This window comes from Sarcophilus harrisii, chromosome 1 (assembly GCF_902635505.1).
Source record: "Sarcophilus harrisii chromosome 1, mSarHar1.11, whole genome shotgun sequence".
NCBI classification, from domain to species: Eukaryota; Metazoa; Chordata; class Mammalia; order Dasyuromorphia; family Dasyuridae; genus Sarcophilus; species Sarcophilus harrisii.
In genome coordinates this window covers 53,727,296-53,744,724 of record NC_045426.1, presented here as the reverse complement: position 1 = coordinate 53,744,724, position 17,429 = coordinate 53,727,296, and the positions used below count along the sequence as shown (strand labels likewise).

The following is a 17,429-nucleotide window of genomic DNA, read 5'->3' as shown; positions in this document are numbered from 1 at the left end:
CTAAGCTTCAATTTCTCCACTGAAAAATAAAATGGCTAAATTGGAGTCCTTAGAGGTCCTTCAGCTCTACATCTATGATACTAAGTTTTATAAATTAGATTTTTGAATTTCACTTGTAACCTACTTAGGGTTAGATTTGCCCTATGACTTTTTTTTTTTTTTTTTTACTGCCCTAGTGCTGTTTCCTTGGACTTGCTCCCTTTACAGTGAATCTTTGGCATCCATGCTCTCAATTCTTTGGAAAATTAATCCAGTCCATTCTGGAACTCCTCCACTGGAACTGAGTTATCTTCACTGGTCATCAAGTGAATTACCTCGCTCACTGTACATAGACAATCTCAGACCATGTTTCACATCCCATCCAGCCACCTACCAGTGCCATCTTGTCACATGCCAGGCTGCTGAGTAAACATCTCTCCCACCCTTTCCATCTCACTCTGGGCATGGTAATCAAATCAATATTATAACCATTGCTGCTGTTCTCTGGGTCAGTCTCATATTTTTCCAAAGACGTAAGTTGTACCCCTTATTGGAATATAAGTTTGCAGGGAGAAGAAAAGACTGCCTGATTTTTTGTATTTGTATCAATATTATGCACTTTGTCTAAATGCTTTTTTATTCATTTGTATTGTTTAGAGGTACTCTTAGGCCTTGCTTTCTTTCTCTTACCTCAATTGGTATAAGCAGCGCGTGCGCGCGCGCACACACACACACACACACACACACGCGTGCGCAATATTCTAATCTGAAGTAGAATTAGGTTGGTTCTACTTAAAGTTCCTGAACTTATGTTCCTATTCTGCTGTTTCTGGGACTCCCAAGGAGAAATAAATGGATCTTAACCACTTTTCCCTTTTATTATCTATTTTTAGAGCCACTAATAATAATAAAAACTCATAGCTTTATCAGGCAGCTCAAATTTTTTAATTGCTGTCCAAATATGAGGAAACCACCAAGGTTGTAAGAGCCTACAATCACAGCTGACTCCATCTCTCCTCTCTTAAGTTCCTCCATTTTCTCTGCCTAGCTCACTATTAAATATTATTATATACATGTCAGATACATGCCATAGGTAATATTTTTTGAGGAGACTGGTCAGTAATGTTTTTTTAATTCTGTGGAAACTTTGTTTTTTTTTTCCTCTGAATCCCTACTTGGAGTTTTTATGATAGTACTCTAAGGTTGGCTTTTTGTGCATCTCTGTACCTCTAATAATTCTTTATAGTGGGAATTTTCTTTAGTTTACTTATTTCTCTAGCCTTTCCTAGTTCAGTTTCCAACTGGGGCTTCGAAGGAGCCAAGTTCTGCCCCCTGCTAGGGGTTATAAGTAGCATAATTGGCTCTTCTCAGTTTCATCCTTACACTGACCTCTATCTACTTCCTCATGTGTCATTGCCAGTAAGTTTTGGGCGTTTCTGAATCTTTGAGTTTCAAAGCATTGGATCTTCAGGACTTTCTAGAGACCTTAGAGTTCCCATACACTGTCAGTTTAGATGACCAAGGTCACTGTCTCTAGGTCACTTCCTTGGTCTATACTATATGTTTCCAAACACCCTGGAGGTTTTTTGTTTAAGCTGTTGTAGTTGAGGCTGGAAGAAATCATTTAGCTTTAGTTCCTCATTGGATCTCTTGATTATTATTTGGTTTGGTGCTAACTTGAGGGTGTTGCTAAAAATAAGTGGGAGCTCGCCTGTCTCTGTTCAAGTAGTTTTCTTGGAACCAAAACTATTATTCTCTTTCCTGTCACCTTTGTTAATTCTCCTTCTATTGTCCCCTAGAGTTCACTAAGGCCTGGATCTTTATAATTTCTTTCATAATATTAAGAGTTCTTAGATTTCTTTCTTGATTAGTAATCTGAGAAACAAGAAAAGCATTCTCTTGAGTGCTACGCTAATAGAAAATTTAAACAAATTGGTTCATATTTATATAAAGAGGCTTTCTTTTAGCCACAGGTTATGAGTGGCCCTTTAGATTTTACAATTTAAAAGCATAGATTGAACAGAATTTTTGATTAATATCAATGGCGAAAATTGGTTTGTATCTTTTATTTTGTTATTTGAGTTAAACAGATTCAACAAACACTTCTCAAAGCAGTGTGCTGGTGGTCACTCTAGATGCAGAGATGGTAATGTAATACCTGCCCTTCAAGGATTGTGATGATGTAGCATTCATACAAAATCACATTGAGGACAAAGAAGAGCTCTAGACAATGTTCTAGGAACTTTGGAGGAGTTTATTAGAGAAGGCTTCAATGGAGGAGGTGGTGCATGTAGCAAAGGTGAATTTAGTACTCCTACTGGTTTTTAGTATAAACTGTTGCTATAAGATGTCATTGTGAATATACAGACCTAGAGACCTAGTTTAGAGAAATGAATTTCTATAGCTATATTCTCTTACCTTCTGCAAACAAGTTTTCAAAAAAACATCTTTTTTTGTTCAAATTAACACATCGGAAAGAGGTAGTCTTGTGTACCTCAGGCCAGAAATACGGAAAGAAACTTGATCTGGTGAGATTTAATAGCTAATCCATTTAAATTAATTTTAACAGATTTACAAATTGAATTGCAGGTTATTAAGTGATTACTTCAAGTTGTAACAGTATAGAACCATATAAGTAGCCAGCCATACACCATACATAGGCCCTACAAGTTAACATTCTGCTTTATAAGCCTTGGGTCCCATGGCTTATGTTGCAAATCAGTGACTTCTTACACTACAGATGGAGAAGAAGTGACAAATAAGCCCCCTCAGAGGTAATCTTTATTTCCTCAACCTGCCAATAAGGAAAGCACTGAAATAGTAATGAGCAAAGCAGAAGGGTATGTGGGAAAGTATATATGATTTCTGAGTTAGTCTAGCCTGGCATACAGATTCCCTTTCTCCCTTGGAAATTGAACATCACTCTTCATCTGCTACTCACTGTTTCCCTTAAGGCTTCCATTATTTCTTTCTCTGTCCCTATACAAATCAATCACAAGCCATTGAGAAGAAAACTATCCCTGCCTCCCCACTCCTGTTTTTAAACCACCCTCCATCACTCCCATCCTTCTTATTAATTAACCCTTCCCACCCTTGTCCCACCTGAATCGCCCCTGGCCCTTCTTTCATGTCCCTCTGGAATTCCAGTCCCACAGTGAATGAACTCCACTTCATTCTGAATCTCTTTCCACATCTTCCATTTGTTACTGAATCTCCAGCATTGGCTATATACCTTCTCTCACATTTTCTAACATCCTGGTCCTGGATAGATTCCAATTATTCCTTTCTCACCAAGGTCACTTCTAGACTCCTTTTCCTTTTCCACTCAGCAAACTTCCCTCCTTTAAAGTCTACTCAACCAAAAGTTTCCACCCTGTCTAAATTGTGGTGGCTTTAGTATACCTGCCCCAGGTCATCCTCCCTCAGTTCTCAAGCAGTTCAGTACTAGGTTACCTGGTCTTTCTCTTCTCCTCAACTCCTGGCCTTATATGAAGGAGGTACTCTCACAAGCTCTCCCTCATCGCCCAGGTCCTCAGCTTCCTTAATCCCATAAATCTACCTCATCTATGAGTAGGAGTTGTTCACACAGTGGAGCTCATTAATTACCCATGACTGGTCCGCTTTTCCTGATTAAAAATGTTGACCATAATCTCCGTTCCAAGGCTCTCTGTGCCTTACTCCTTTGCTCTCATTGAGCCCTCAGCCCAAAGCACTTCAACTTCTCTGAACTTTCATCAGATATTATTTACCCACCTCTGACATCACTTTCCTCCCCTTCTAATATCAACTCATTAATTAGCCATTTCAAACCTACATCATCCCTTGCTCTCAAATATCTTTCCCCTTTATCCTGTTCATACTCATATCTTATTTAAACTTCAGTCTTGGGTTACTCCCACTATTCACCTCCTCACAGTAATGCCACCTTCTACAGAAACCATTTCCTGATTCCCCCCATCTGCTGATGCCCTCTTTCCCAAACTTGTATTTAACTACTTTGTATACATTTGTTATTAATTAAATTTATATTTGTGCCATATGTATTTTATATATGTGCTTTGCTTCCCATATTAAAATATAAGTAATTTTAAAGATAGATTGTTTTGTTGTGGGTTGCTCCTATCTTCAGTGCCTGGTATTTGGAGGTATTGAATAAAATGTTGGTTGGATGACTAACTGATTGATAGGCACAGTAGGCTCTCATTTTTCTATTAAATTTAGCCATGCAGCAGACAGTTTCCACCTGGCTTTGGCAGAATTTTATCATAAAAATTATAGTAGGGGAATTCTCCAAGGATTAAATTATTTTGTTAAAAACCTCAAGTGATTGTATTCACTTCTATCGGGTTTTTGTCAACAATTTTTTTTAATCTGTTATGTGGAAATATTCCTTTGAACATTGTGTAAAAATGTGCAAAAATTGTTCACTGAGTTGGATAATTTTTTTTGCAAATTCTAACTATCTTCTAGATTGAAAAATCATCATTTTTTTTATCAGATAAATTTTGCTCTTCAAGTAGAGAGAAAACATGAGTTATAGAAACAAACCAGAAGACACTTCCAATTCATATATTCTGTGACCCACAATATAGATTCATGAAGGGAATATCTTGACTGTTTGACTGTTCAAATATATTTTAAAATTATCTTTTGGAGAATTAAGTAATTATATGCCTTGTCTGACAACTAAACATGCTCCATTCTATAAATCCTTGTGTCTCAGACTTTTATAATACAGAGGCCCTAAGTAACCATGACAGATATTCTTTCCCTCCCCCCAAAAACTGGGAAAATCATTCCCCAAACACCACCCAGAATTCTGGTACTGACTCCTTCCTCATGCAGACAGAAATCACAAAATTAATAAAGAATAGTCAAAGAAAACTTAAGAGTTTTAAAAGAAAAGTTTTTAAAAATAAAAATATCTTCTAATTAGCAGCCCTGTCTCAAGGTCTGCAGTCAGCCATCCTTAGGACTCCAGCAGGTTCCTGGCAGCTTCACCCCCCCCCCCTTTCTCAGCTGCCACTTGAGGCTGTTTTCTATATTGGGGTGTCGCCTGCAGTTCAGCACAGCTCACAACAGATGGTGTCAGGCGTCATGTCCCTTTTGGCTCCTCCTCTAGCTTGCTGCAACTTTCTTCCATGGACTTGAACAAATCTTTGCTACTGACATATCCTCCTCCTTCCCTAAAAGCCACAGGGCACTGTTCTCCCTGTGCCACCACGTTCTTGTTACAGTGTCAGATGAGGGAAATTGCGTTTATTCCCCTTAGCTACTCTCTCTGTGGACTCCGGCCTCAAAAGCTTACTCAGGAAGCTGAATGATAATCACTCTTTTTTTGTTGTTGTTGTTCAGAGTTCCAGTCACCAGCAGACAATATGTCAGTAATAAATCTGGATGCATTTCTCCTCAGACATGCAAATAATATTCCCTATCAAAGTGAATACTCATTGCTTGTTTATATGTTCCCAGAGCAGCCCAGTTTCTCCTTATGTATCTGTCTTCATCCCCAAGTGATATCTGAAGAAACTGAATAAGGTTATTCAAGAAACCCTAGGTTTCTTATCAACCAGCCCCACATAAAGTGGATAGAGGTATTTAGGAGAAACCCTAGACTAGAGGTCCTCAAACTACAGCTGTGAGCCAGATGCGGCAGCTGAGGACGATTATCCCCCTCACCCAGGGCTATGAAGTTTCTTTATTTAAAGGCCCACAAAACAAAGTTTTTGTTTTTACTGTAGTCCAGCCCTCCAACAGTCTAAGGGACAGTGAACTGGCCCCCTATTTAAAAAGTTTGAGGACCCCTGCCCTAGACTTTCCTGAATCTCTAGGACATATTTGGGGCACATCATATCTTTGATAGTATTAGGGGGCAGGAGGGAAGGGGAAAAAAGAAACATTCCCTGTCTTTGGTGTACCTTTATTAAAATAATGAGATAGAAACCTGTATTAATTAAATTCTTATTTCACTGCCTCAATATGGCTTGACAATGACTAGATTCTGGGCAGTTGTGGTAACAGTATAAGTTCGGGTAGATTTTGCTAATAATAATAATACCTGGCATTTATACAGTATTTTAAACTTTGCTAGGCTCTTTTTGCATGTCTTATCTCATTGGACAAAATCGTTGTCTCTGGAAGCAGGTTTCTTGGGGAGGTTTTCTGGAGGCAGCCTTAGTTTCAGTTCAATGTAATAATCGCTCCAAAATGCAGCCAGCTGATAAAATCCAAACGTTTATTTTCTCCTTCCAAAATAGCCTGGTTAGCTTTCTTAGAGGCCTATCTCTACTTGGTTCCAAGAGCTCTTGCAGCTTGTCCTTTGCCTCTGCTTTCTTCAGCCTCCAGCCAGCACAAAGGTGGAAGATGGAATGAATCTGACTCTGCCTCCAAGAGTGGGCTTGTGGGCTTCTGTATCTCCCAAAGTGCTCCTTGGTCCTGAGAGCTTCTTGCTTATGTGCTCCACACTGAGTACACACCAATCATTATATCACTGGGAAACCATTATTTGTTGTATGATTAAATCAATGCTAAACTAGATTTAAACATTGTCTCCTCAATTCCATTTAGTACCTTGTTTCAAGTTCTGGCCCATAACATCTCCTTGTAGGATCAGATCAATCATACTGAACCATGTTAAATTAGATAATTATTGTCTCTATCAACTCTAATGAGTTAACACTTTGTAAGAATTCCAACATATATGTGTCCTCAAAGAGCTTATGTTTTGTTGGGTGAAACAATGTACAAGTAGGTAAGTACACAAATCATGTGCAAACTCAATGACAACCAGTTGGTCTATTCAGATATTGTAATTTATCATTTTATTGACATAGATCATGCCATATTTGCAAAATATTCTATGATAAAACTGATCTGTCAGTTAAGAAACTTCCACTGGTGTCCCTAGCCAGTCACAGCCATAGCGGGAAATACCTAAACAGAATTGTTCCTCCCTATGATTGAAATTGAGCAAAATGTGTATGAAAAGCATTAAGTATCACAAACCCATTTAGTTTATCCCAATATATTACACCTCTCACTTAGCACACACGTCAAACATGATGCATCAACATGATAAAACAAAGCAGTCAGACTTTGTCATGAAAGTAGCAGCACCACTCTAGACATTACACGTTTAATCATTCCAATTGTGCCTAATTTGTGTGGACAAGATATCCTTCATATTATCCTCTTTATAACAATGCCCTGCAGTTGAGTGTGACAATGCAAAGTCCCAATGATACTTCTCCCACCCTCTTCCCCAAACAAGTGCACAGACTCCTGCTCCTTCACCAAAGGGCTTGGCATGGGATTTGGTACCTCTTGGTATCTTCTCACAAAGGACCCACAGATTCAGAGCTGGAAGAAAGTCTAGAGGCCTTTGGAGAACAACTCCCTTGGTTTACACAGGAAGAAACTGAGACCAGAAAGATTGAGCCAGGTCCCCATGTAAAAAGTCAGTGGAAGAGAGGAAAAGGCCCAGTCAGGCTTTGCCTTGGACTCAGGAGGCGAGTGGAAGGTCTCACCATAGGTCCCTGGCCAGCCCAGGGCTTGCCTGGAACTTGAGGCTAAGCTCGAGTCTCAAAGGATGAGCACCCACATCTTTACAGTGTTAACATGAGTTATTCAAAGTCAAATGAAAAATTATCATTTTTTTTTTTTTTGGAGACATGGATGGTGTCCCTGATGTATTAATAGCTTTGTTGAGGAGGACACTTAGAATCAGGAAGATTTGTGTCCAGATTTCTAGTATTGTGACCATGGTCAAGTCACTTAATCTCGGCTTTCCCACTTATAAAATGGGGATAACGAAAGTACCTACCTCTCAGAGGAGTTGAGAAGTTCAAATAAAATACAGTATGTAAAGTACTTTGTAAAGTTTATGGCATTCTAGAAATGTCACTTATTAAATATTTCCATATGAAATATTTATGAATTTCCATATGGAATATTTCCATATGAAATATTTATATTTATATTATGAAATATTTCCATATGTATGTGTATGCATGTTTGAGAAATGCTTTCTGAGTTTGAAAATGTTGGCTCTTTACATTCATTATCAGAATCCTAAATACATGTTAAAGAATCAAGATAAATTCGTACTAAAACAGAAAATAATATTGCTATAGTGATGAACAGGGATGTTATTCACACTTGGAGGCTTCTAGGCCCAACTAGAATGCTAGTAGTGGGAGGGAGGGCTACCAATTCATAATTCTCGGCCTTTTTTCTACCTGTGCTCTGAGATTAAGCAGATGTTTCCATGGAAGAATCAGAGAGGGGATTGTGGCTCTAGAATCACACAATTCTAGTTCTAGTACAAACTGATCATTTTCTAAGTAAGGTTAAGTGAGTCCCAAGACAAGCTTGTTGGCTGAGTGAGTGCCCAGGAATCAAAACCTAGGAATCAAGTGGCAAGTCCAAATGTGTGAAGGAGAAAGAAAGGTGTTAGTCCCTAAGGGTATCTACCCATGAGGCATACTGCCAACACAACAATAATGGAACACATGTCCTAAATGCTGGGCCTGAGCCTAGCAAGCCTAGCTATATCACCTGCTGAGAAGAACAGCTCATTCCATTTGGAGACAGCTCTCATCATTAGAAGGTCCTTTCTTGAGATAAGTCTAAATCACATATTAGTTTAATATAATTTTATCTTTTTGCTGGGATTCTGTTGCTTTCATTTTCTATTTCCCTCACCAGAAAACAAAAACCCCACCATTAACTAACATGACTTAAGGTGACAACCACCCTCACTCTTACATGGCAGAGATTGTTATTTAGGGTATTTCTAATTCCTGCTACAGCTATATCTTCTTCCTCTTCACTGAATTAAAACAAATGTTGCAAGAATCTGACTAAAATTCATTTTAAGCTTTCACTTTTTTAGTATTTAAAAATGAGAAGACCACTTGAATTAATAGAGAATTTTCTCAGTCCAGGAAAAGTCCAGGTTCTCCCCTCTAACATACTGGCCATCGGACTCTGCGCAAGTCATTTAATCTGGTAGTATAAGTGCCTTTGGAACCAGATTCAAATGTAATTAGGAAATATTTACCAAAATAAATACAAACATAATTTAAAAATGTAGATAATATGGCACTTTAAAAATAAGTCATTGTGTTGCTGCAGGGATCCTTCTGCCCACAGAAGTGGCCCCTATTCTATTTGAGTTTGACAGCCCCCCACTCCAGGCAACTCTTAGGCTGTCCTTCCTAGCAAGTGCCCAGAAACATTTGGCAGAGGGAGCTTCTCTCCATCATGAGGCCTCTGACATTAATCAGAGATGACTTTGATAAAGCAGGGCCCAGGGAAGCCCTTGTACTTGGCCTTTTGCTGATCACTACCCTTTGACAGTAGAATCAGATCTTCCCCCAAATAGTCTGTACCCCTGAGGATGCAGCCTGTGGGCCCCAAAGACACTTTTTTCACAGTCATCTGCTTAAAGGGACAAAGGCTGCTGTAACTGTCTAGCTCTGACCTGGTGTTTCGAGTTTGCCATTCAGCTTCCCCTTTATTTGTTTCCACAGCCGAGTCCAGAACATTTCTGTTTGCTGCAGTTGGACTCTTTTTTCACTGTCTGGTCCTCTGTTCTCTTTGCTGCCATCTCTGTCCTGCTGACTTGAGGGCTTCCATGAATTCTTGGCACAGAATTTCCCTAAAATAGGCTCCTTCTTGTTGGGTACAGATAAGTCGAGCCTTTGATAGCCTTTTGTTTCTGCTCTAAAGTTTCCTCCTTGAGCACACCAGCAGCTTCTTTGTCTGCATTAAAACTCCCAGGTTCCTTGCTGGCTTGACTGCACTTTGCCTTGTGTACATTAATCTTACGGCAATCTGCTCTCCCTGCCCATCTCTCATCCTCTGCTCTGTCTCATTGTGCAGTCCTTGCCTCAAACTATCTTCTGATTGCTTTGTTCATGTCAGATGGACATCCATTCTTTAATACGGGATTATGGAGAGTTACTCTGATTATTGGGAAAAGGAGCTAGAGAGAAGATAAAGGAGGGCAAAGAGAAGTGAAACAAAAGGTGTTACAAGTACCAGATGCTTACCTGATAATTACCAGAGGCACTTCTAAATGCTGTATGGCCAAAAGTCATTGACCCAGAAGTAATCCAAAGTCTACCTTAAATTATGCATGACCATAATCCGGTCACTTTCCTACATGAGATCTAGCTTCTTTTGTCATAAATTGAGAAACTTGAAGTAGGTAATATCCAAGGCCCTTTCATGTGTAGAGCTGAAGCTGCTATTTGTAGAACCTGGGGATTTATTCCCCACAATCTGACACCTTTTTTGGGGGCGGGGCTCTGATTTATGCTCATAAAAGTAGTCTTGTTGCCATTAGTCTTTCCTTCTACAGATATTCTAGATTATCACACTCTGTTCTCCCCTAAAATAATCTCTTTTCTAATTCTCTGGTTGGTTTTGGTAGGCAAGAAATAAATATATCCGGTTGTCATCTCAAAATAAAATGTCAATGCATTTCTGATATGAGATTTGACACCTGCTTACCTAGGATGAAGAATATGATCTCTTCATTGGATAACATCTGATTTTTCTGTTGACCAGAGAGAAATTTCTCTAGCTTCTCTGAACATCTTCTAAGAAGACAGTCTGCCCTGCTGGGACAGGGAAAATTATACTAGCTGTGGAAGCAGAGAACATAAACCCTAGTGTCACTTCTGTTCTATTTTATCTGTGCAACATGGGGCTCTTAGCCTCCATTTTCTTCAGTGTAAAGTGAGGGTCTTGTGCTCTCTCATGTCCCCAAGGGAGATACTCCTCAACTAGCTCCCTACCACTTGCTGTTTCTACCTTCACTTTCCTCTCTCCAAAAAAAGTGTTATAGGCCCCTAGGAATTGACTTTAACATAAGGTTAAATTAACACAGCCCCAAATTCCCTTCCAAACTGGATTTTAAATCTCAGAGGCAGATGGAAAACAAACAAACAAACCACTTTATCTAAATTCAGAATATTAGGATCCTTCTGTTTAGAATGTCCCCTTCTAGCTGTTCTATATCTATTATAATGTCCCCAGCTAAACTTCAACTCCATGAGGGAGGACTGTTTTCACTTTGATTTTTGTATATCTATTGCCTAACATAATACCTGGCACATGGTAGGTAGTAACTATTTGCTAATTGATAGATTTTGCTTCTTTATAGACATTATAATGAGTTGGAATGGAACGTTCTAAATTGGCTGTTCATATTCTGAATGTAGATATCACATAATGTATTGCTTTTTCAGTAGTCTGGGAAGTACGTACCACTAATTGAAAGCTATTTACCATCAATAAATCATTACTATTTTAGGATTAATTTTCATTGAAAACATACTTGTTCATAAAAGCTCTCAAACATATTAGGATATAACCCAAGATTCTGCTGCTGCAAACTACCTACCTTTTTCAGGATTTCTCTTACTTTATTTCCTTACGCTGGAATTAGTCCCTTCCCTTTGTTGCATAACTTAAGCAATTGATATTGAATTATGAAACAAACCCCTTAAGGCTGCCTTTGATGACCTTCTGCCGAGCAGAAATGCTGAGCACTTACAGAAAAGTTTCTTGGCTGCTGATTCTATTTGATTTTATTCTTTAGCTCCTTAACTTCAGACCTCCTCTACTAGTAAAGAGAACCTAATGTGTCTGCCACCTGGATGTTACCAATTTTCACATCCTCAAATCTGACATGCTCTTTAAAGAAACTAATTGCCAGTAGAAAATGATTGTGTGTTATTTCTACTATGAGAGGATAAAGATGGGTATTTACTGAATATTTTCCCTCCCCTAACAGAATGTCAATTCCTCAAGGACAAAATTTTCATTTATGATTTTGTACTTTCACCACATAGCTACTATGTGCCATACACTGTAACAAGCACATTTCATAAACATGATCTCCTTTGGCCCTGACACATAGTAGGTGCTTAGTGAACACTCATTGTTAAATTGAATTGTACTCATAGAAGCCATTTCTTCCAAGTCAGGAGCACCTGGTTTCAAATTCTACTTTTTAACATTTAGTGGCCTTGTGATCATGGCTGGGCAAGTTACTAAATATCTGAGATTCAAGTAATATAATGCATGGAAAGTGTTTCAAAAACTGTAAAGCACCATGTTGATTTCCAATTTTATCATCATCATGATCACTGAAAATTGTTGCAGAAAGCAACATCTTTTCTTTTCTTCCCTGAATTTCTTTCCTTCTATGAAACCCAGAGACTCGTTTGTCAATTTGACTATGGAGAAAGGAAGAGAACTGGAGAGGAAATCTAATTTTTATCAGTGCCAAAAAATGCTTGAGGAACTACACTGACTATTTAATATTTCCTTCATTGTATCGTAAAACCAAGATTTTCTGGTGTAAAGGCAAAAGCTAGACATTTAGAAGTTTAAAAGGAGGGCAAACAATTCCTTTTAGGAACCAGAGGTTATTAAGCCAGTAATTCACCTTTTCTTTTATACCTGATTTGCCTAGCTATAAATTCATGGTGTTGATATTTATCCACTTCAAAAATAGAATAAAAACTCTTTAGCTTGACATTTAAAGCCCTTTACAATCTGGTTCCAATCCACTTTTTAGTCTTATTTTCCATTACCCTTCTTGACACATAGAGCACTAATAACAATCATAAATAATTCACATTTATGGGGAACTTTAAGATTCACAAAAGGCTTTTCTCATAAAACACCTGTGAGGTAATACAACTAGTAGTATCTCTATTTTTCAGACAAGGAAAGGGAGGAGTTTAAAATTTTTAAGTTATTTGTCTAAGAACCTATAGGTTTTAAGCTTCCAAAAGTGGGTTAAAGTATCTACCCTAACTCCAAAACTAGAGCTTTCCCCCAAAACACAGGAAAACTACCATTTTCTTTTTTTCTTTTGCATTCATGCAGGCCATTCCTCATTCATGAAATTTATTTCTACCTCATTTCTGCCTATTAAAATACTCATCTTCAAGCCTCAGATCAGAACTGTCTCTCCTATGGAGTCTTCCCTAATCCTCCCCAGCTGAAAATGAAAATGTAAATTTTCCTGAATAATTTTGGTTGAATCTCTTCTTATAGTTTGTTTATATCATATATTTCTTTTTGAGAGAAAGAAACCTAAAGAGGCATCTGATAGTTAGTTGTAGGTTCTTAATAAATGATTGTGGAATTAAATCAAGTATTCCAGGGAAATTTTTCCCATGTCCCTAGCCTCTTTGATAGCTCTCCTCTTCTTAAAGGATGAAGGAGAGAGAGATTGCCCCTTTCATCTAGTTGGAATCAGAGAAATTCATTGATGTGCAGAGTAGAAAAAGTAGGCGCAAAGGCACTATGAGATAACCATACAAGTAACAGAAATAAGATCATTTCATCATAGTGAGTAAACAAACGGTTTGTTAGCTTTTATTTAAAACTCTGATATCAAGGTTAAGAGGGTAAGAGGCTGTTTGGAGAATCCTGGATCTGCTTTATTTTATAAAAGCTTCATTGGATGTGGCACTAATGAGTATTTTCAAGGGTGCTACAAGTTATTGATTATTATTCTCAAAGCTTAATACCTATAGTCCTGACACCATCATGGAATCCTTAGAGAAAGATTGATAGAGTTGTAGTTGTATCTAAAATATAGATTCTGAGTAATTAAAAAGCATTATCATTCTCATTCTTATTGTGTTCTAGGACCAATCATTTTCTTATATCTTTGTTTATAAAGTATTTTAAGCAGTTTCTATCTTGAATAATTGACATGTCATCTGATTTCAGCAAACAGGTTCTTGATAGATATAAAACACTAAAGAAAGAAGTGATTTGGGGAGGAAATGTGCTCCAGTTCTCAGCATCAATGAACTCTAAAATCTTTACTTCTGGTTCTTATATGATTTCAACATTGAACACTTTTTTTCTTTTCTTAGCAAATGGGCTAGTATCAGTATTGACAGAACACTGTGGTACTGGACAAAGGAGTAAAACATGTCTAAAATAAAGATGCTCATGATAAAGTTTTCATCATTGTGGACCCAACAGTAAAGAAAAATTAGTTTTAAGGGAAGAATGTAGAAAAACATTTACAATTTCTCTTTTCTTTTTTTTCTGTGCCTTACTTTTGTTGCCATCCAGTCACTTTTGCAGGGCTGCCGGTACAATATACAGTTCTTAAGAGCCAAAGCAGATTGCTAAAATATTGCAGTTGGCCAAAGCCAAACTAGCACCCAATCCTCCTGACCAGTGTTGCTGCCATTTAACTTTTGTCAGCTTTTTTGTCCTTAATTTTTAATATCTTTCCTGAGAGATTATTTCATGGTTATCCTTGTCTGTACAATAGATTTGCAATGACCTCTTCTCTCCCTGAAGTCCTATTTCCTTCCTTCCCCTGGGCTGGGAAGGTGGAGTATTGTTTTTGTCTTTCTGTGCTTAGCGTAGTACCTACAACATAATAAGCCCAATTTAAATGTTTGTTCACTTTTTAGCCTATAGGTTGTCTAAGAGAAAAATAAATAATGTGATTGTATTTATTTCAGCCTTCTGTGTCTTATCTTTTGGAGGGGTGAAGATAAGGAGAGCCAATTAAAACTGTGGAAAACTAAAAAGCTTAAGACATTTACAGACTCCCCTTGGATATTTTCTCTGAATTTAGTGTAAGAAATTGTATGAAGTAGAGGCAGATGAAAAAGATTTAGTGGGCAGAGTACCCAATTTGAAGTTGCACAGCTAGATTCCAAACAATATTAGCAAACCACACTAAACCTCACTTTCATAATCTACAAAAGGAATCTGTCTCTTAGGTCTATTGGGTATGATCTAAAATAGATAATGTATATAAGGCATCTAACTCTTAAAAGCTACAAGTGCCATTTATTATGAAAAAGGGGAAAGGAGAAACCAGGGTTGGGAAGAAAGCATTTTAAATAGGAAAAATGGCAAGATGTTTCTGTTTTGGCAATATTCCTATCCCCTTAATTGATTTTCTCCTTAGTACCATACTCTTTGAACATCAGGCTGCTTCATCTGTTGATACAGTTGATACAAAAACTCAGCAATTGAGTTAGATTTGATGATTCCTTAAAAAATAAAATAAAATAAACTTAATGGACAGATTTGATGATAGTGTCATTTTTTCAAGACTTCCTTCCAACAAACACTTTTACTTGAGAACCAAAACAGTTTTGATTTTAGTTGCACTGAGAACTCTCAGAGTCCATTAGAGCAGTGTGATACATGCCTAGCATATTCTTGGATCATGCGACAGACCTATGATATTTGAAAGAACATTATTCCCTGTAGTTTTTCATTAATAGCAATCATGCCTGGGAATCTTTACCCACTTGGTTTTGAGACAGATGGTAAAGTTCAGTACATATTAAAACTAATTGTTCTTGAAGATTTTGAGTCCCAGAAAGATAGAATTTTTGCATTTAAAAACTGGGTAAGAAGTAAATGATTATTTGAAGATCTGAAGGGGGGGGTGCAATAAAGTAAAAGATAAGAAAAAGGAAAGCATGTGCCATCATGGAAAGAGGGTGGGGGAGAGAAGTTTCTTTGCTTCTTAGCCAGTTCTTATGTCCTACAAGACCTGAGATGACTAAATATCTTGACTCATCCCTATTTATAGCTGATATTCTCAACAGTTGGTACTCAAACTACCAATCTCACTTCTGGAGGAGTTATTCCACTGCTTTATAGTCACCTTCCTCCAGCCAGATATTTTCTCTCTTTCCTGAACTCAACTAAAACTTCAGCTTATGCTTCTTCCCATGGTGTTAGGAAGCCACTTGGATGGCTTAGTAAACAGTAAATTTAAATTCTTGTTTTTAAAATATAAGATGAAACATGTCAAATGACAAGTTATTTTGTCATTAATTTCATTTTTTATGAATTTATACCAAGCCAGTTACTTACATAGGAAACATTTCTATAGTGTATTTCTAGAAATGAACTTCTTATTCTGCATTGAGAATCAATGTCTTCAGGTATAATTTGAATACCTGTCTACTACCGAGGAGGTCCTCTTCCCCACCCCTACCCCCCCATAACTCTGTTTTGGTGATTTGTTGGCACTTTAAATTCCCAAGTAGTGAAGAGCTTTAAAAATCCTCCCCATTTATTTTATAAAATCACTTCAAAAACAAAAACATCTGTTGGAATTTTATAAACTAACAGAAAGGGCTCTGGGAGAACCCCGTTGAGAGAAAAGATCTTTTTGACTGAAATCTACCACACAAGAACCAAAAAAAAAAAACAAAGGAGGAGCTTCCACAAATCTAGTTTCAGTGTTTGGATATTTCCCCTTCTAGTGGTGAGAAGAATGTGCAAATGACTCAAGATGACATAAGAGCCTTCTTTAGAGAAACTAAGAGGGAAATCCCTAAGGCATTGGGAACAAAAAGTATATGGGAGAATAGTTTCACTTCAGCAAGATTTCTGAGAGAACTTCCAAGGAAGCTTGCCACAGAGAAGACACTTTTTAGTTGTAGATAATGAGGAAAAAGTTAGGGTTTTTTAAAAATGTATTTTGGGGGCATGACATTTGGGACTTTAAAGGGAGAAGTCTGTTGTCCATGGCAGAAGATGGCCTAAACTTTGATTCTGAAAGCTGCATAAGTTACTGGAAAAAGGCTCTAGCCCTAAACTAGAAAATGTGTTTAAGTACCTATTGTACAAAACTTTACAGAGTACATATGCTCCTTAAAATTAGCAGAAAAATTAATTTCTATGAAGTGAACTATATTTTCCTGTTTGCCTCCATTAGATCAGCCATAGAACTGGAAATAAAGAGAAAGGGAACTCTCCTCTCTTGAGACATATAACTGTATTACTGACCTGCAGAGCAACTTAGAATATACTGCTTAAGATACATGCAAACCAAATACTATTTTACTGTGTTGACAGTAATTACGTTGTAAAATCATGTTCCCAAATTCACATTTGATTAAGACTTATTAGGGAAAGCCAATAGAACCCTGCTCTTCTGCCCATCGTGAGCCTGGGACCAGATTTCTTTCTCTCTTTCACAAGATCATATCTTCCACTGAGACCTAACTGTGAGTTTTCCTAAAGGTTATTGAGTCTCAACCCTTTGCCTTAATCTAGACTGTTCTCACGGAGAGTGTCCCTGGGTGAGATGGCCTTAGGTTAGGTGGATAGAATGTGGGGCCTTGCTAGCTGTGTGACCCTAAGCAAGTCACTCACCCCAATCTGCCTCAGTTTTCTTATCTGTAAAATGAGCTGGAGAAGAAAATAGCAAATCACTCCAGTATCTCTGCCAAGAAAACCCCAAAGAGGTTTTAATCAGACATGATTAAAAAACTACTGAAAAACAGCAAAAAGATCCCTGAAAAAAAGTCCACATATAGAGAAGGGGAAGGCACTTCAGAGGCCATCTCACAGAGGGTTAGCCAACTTTCCCAATCCCAAAGTCCCACAGGGAGAGAGGGTTGTTAAGTCCAGTAAGT

At 37.8% G+C, this 17,429-nt stretch overlaps 1 protein-coding gene across 6 annotated transcripts in view; it reads left to right on the top strand.

Annotated features, from left to right (window-relative positions):
- TMCC1 (transmembrane and coiled-coil domain family 1) overlaps positions 1–17,429 on the top strand; it is a 245,873-nt gene that overhangs the window by 204,233 nt on the left and 24,211 nt on the right. The gene's annotated exons all lie outside the window — the stretch shown is intronic.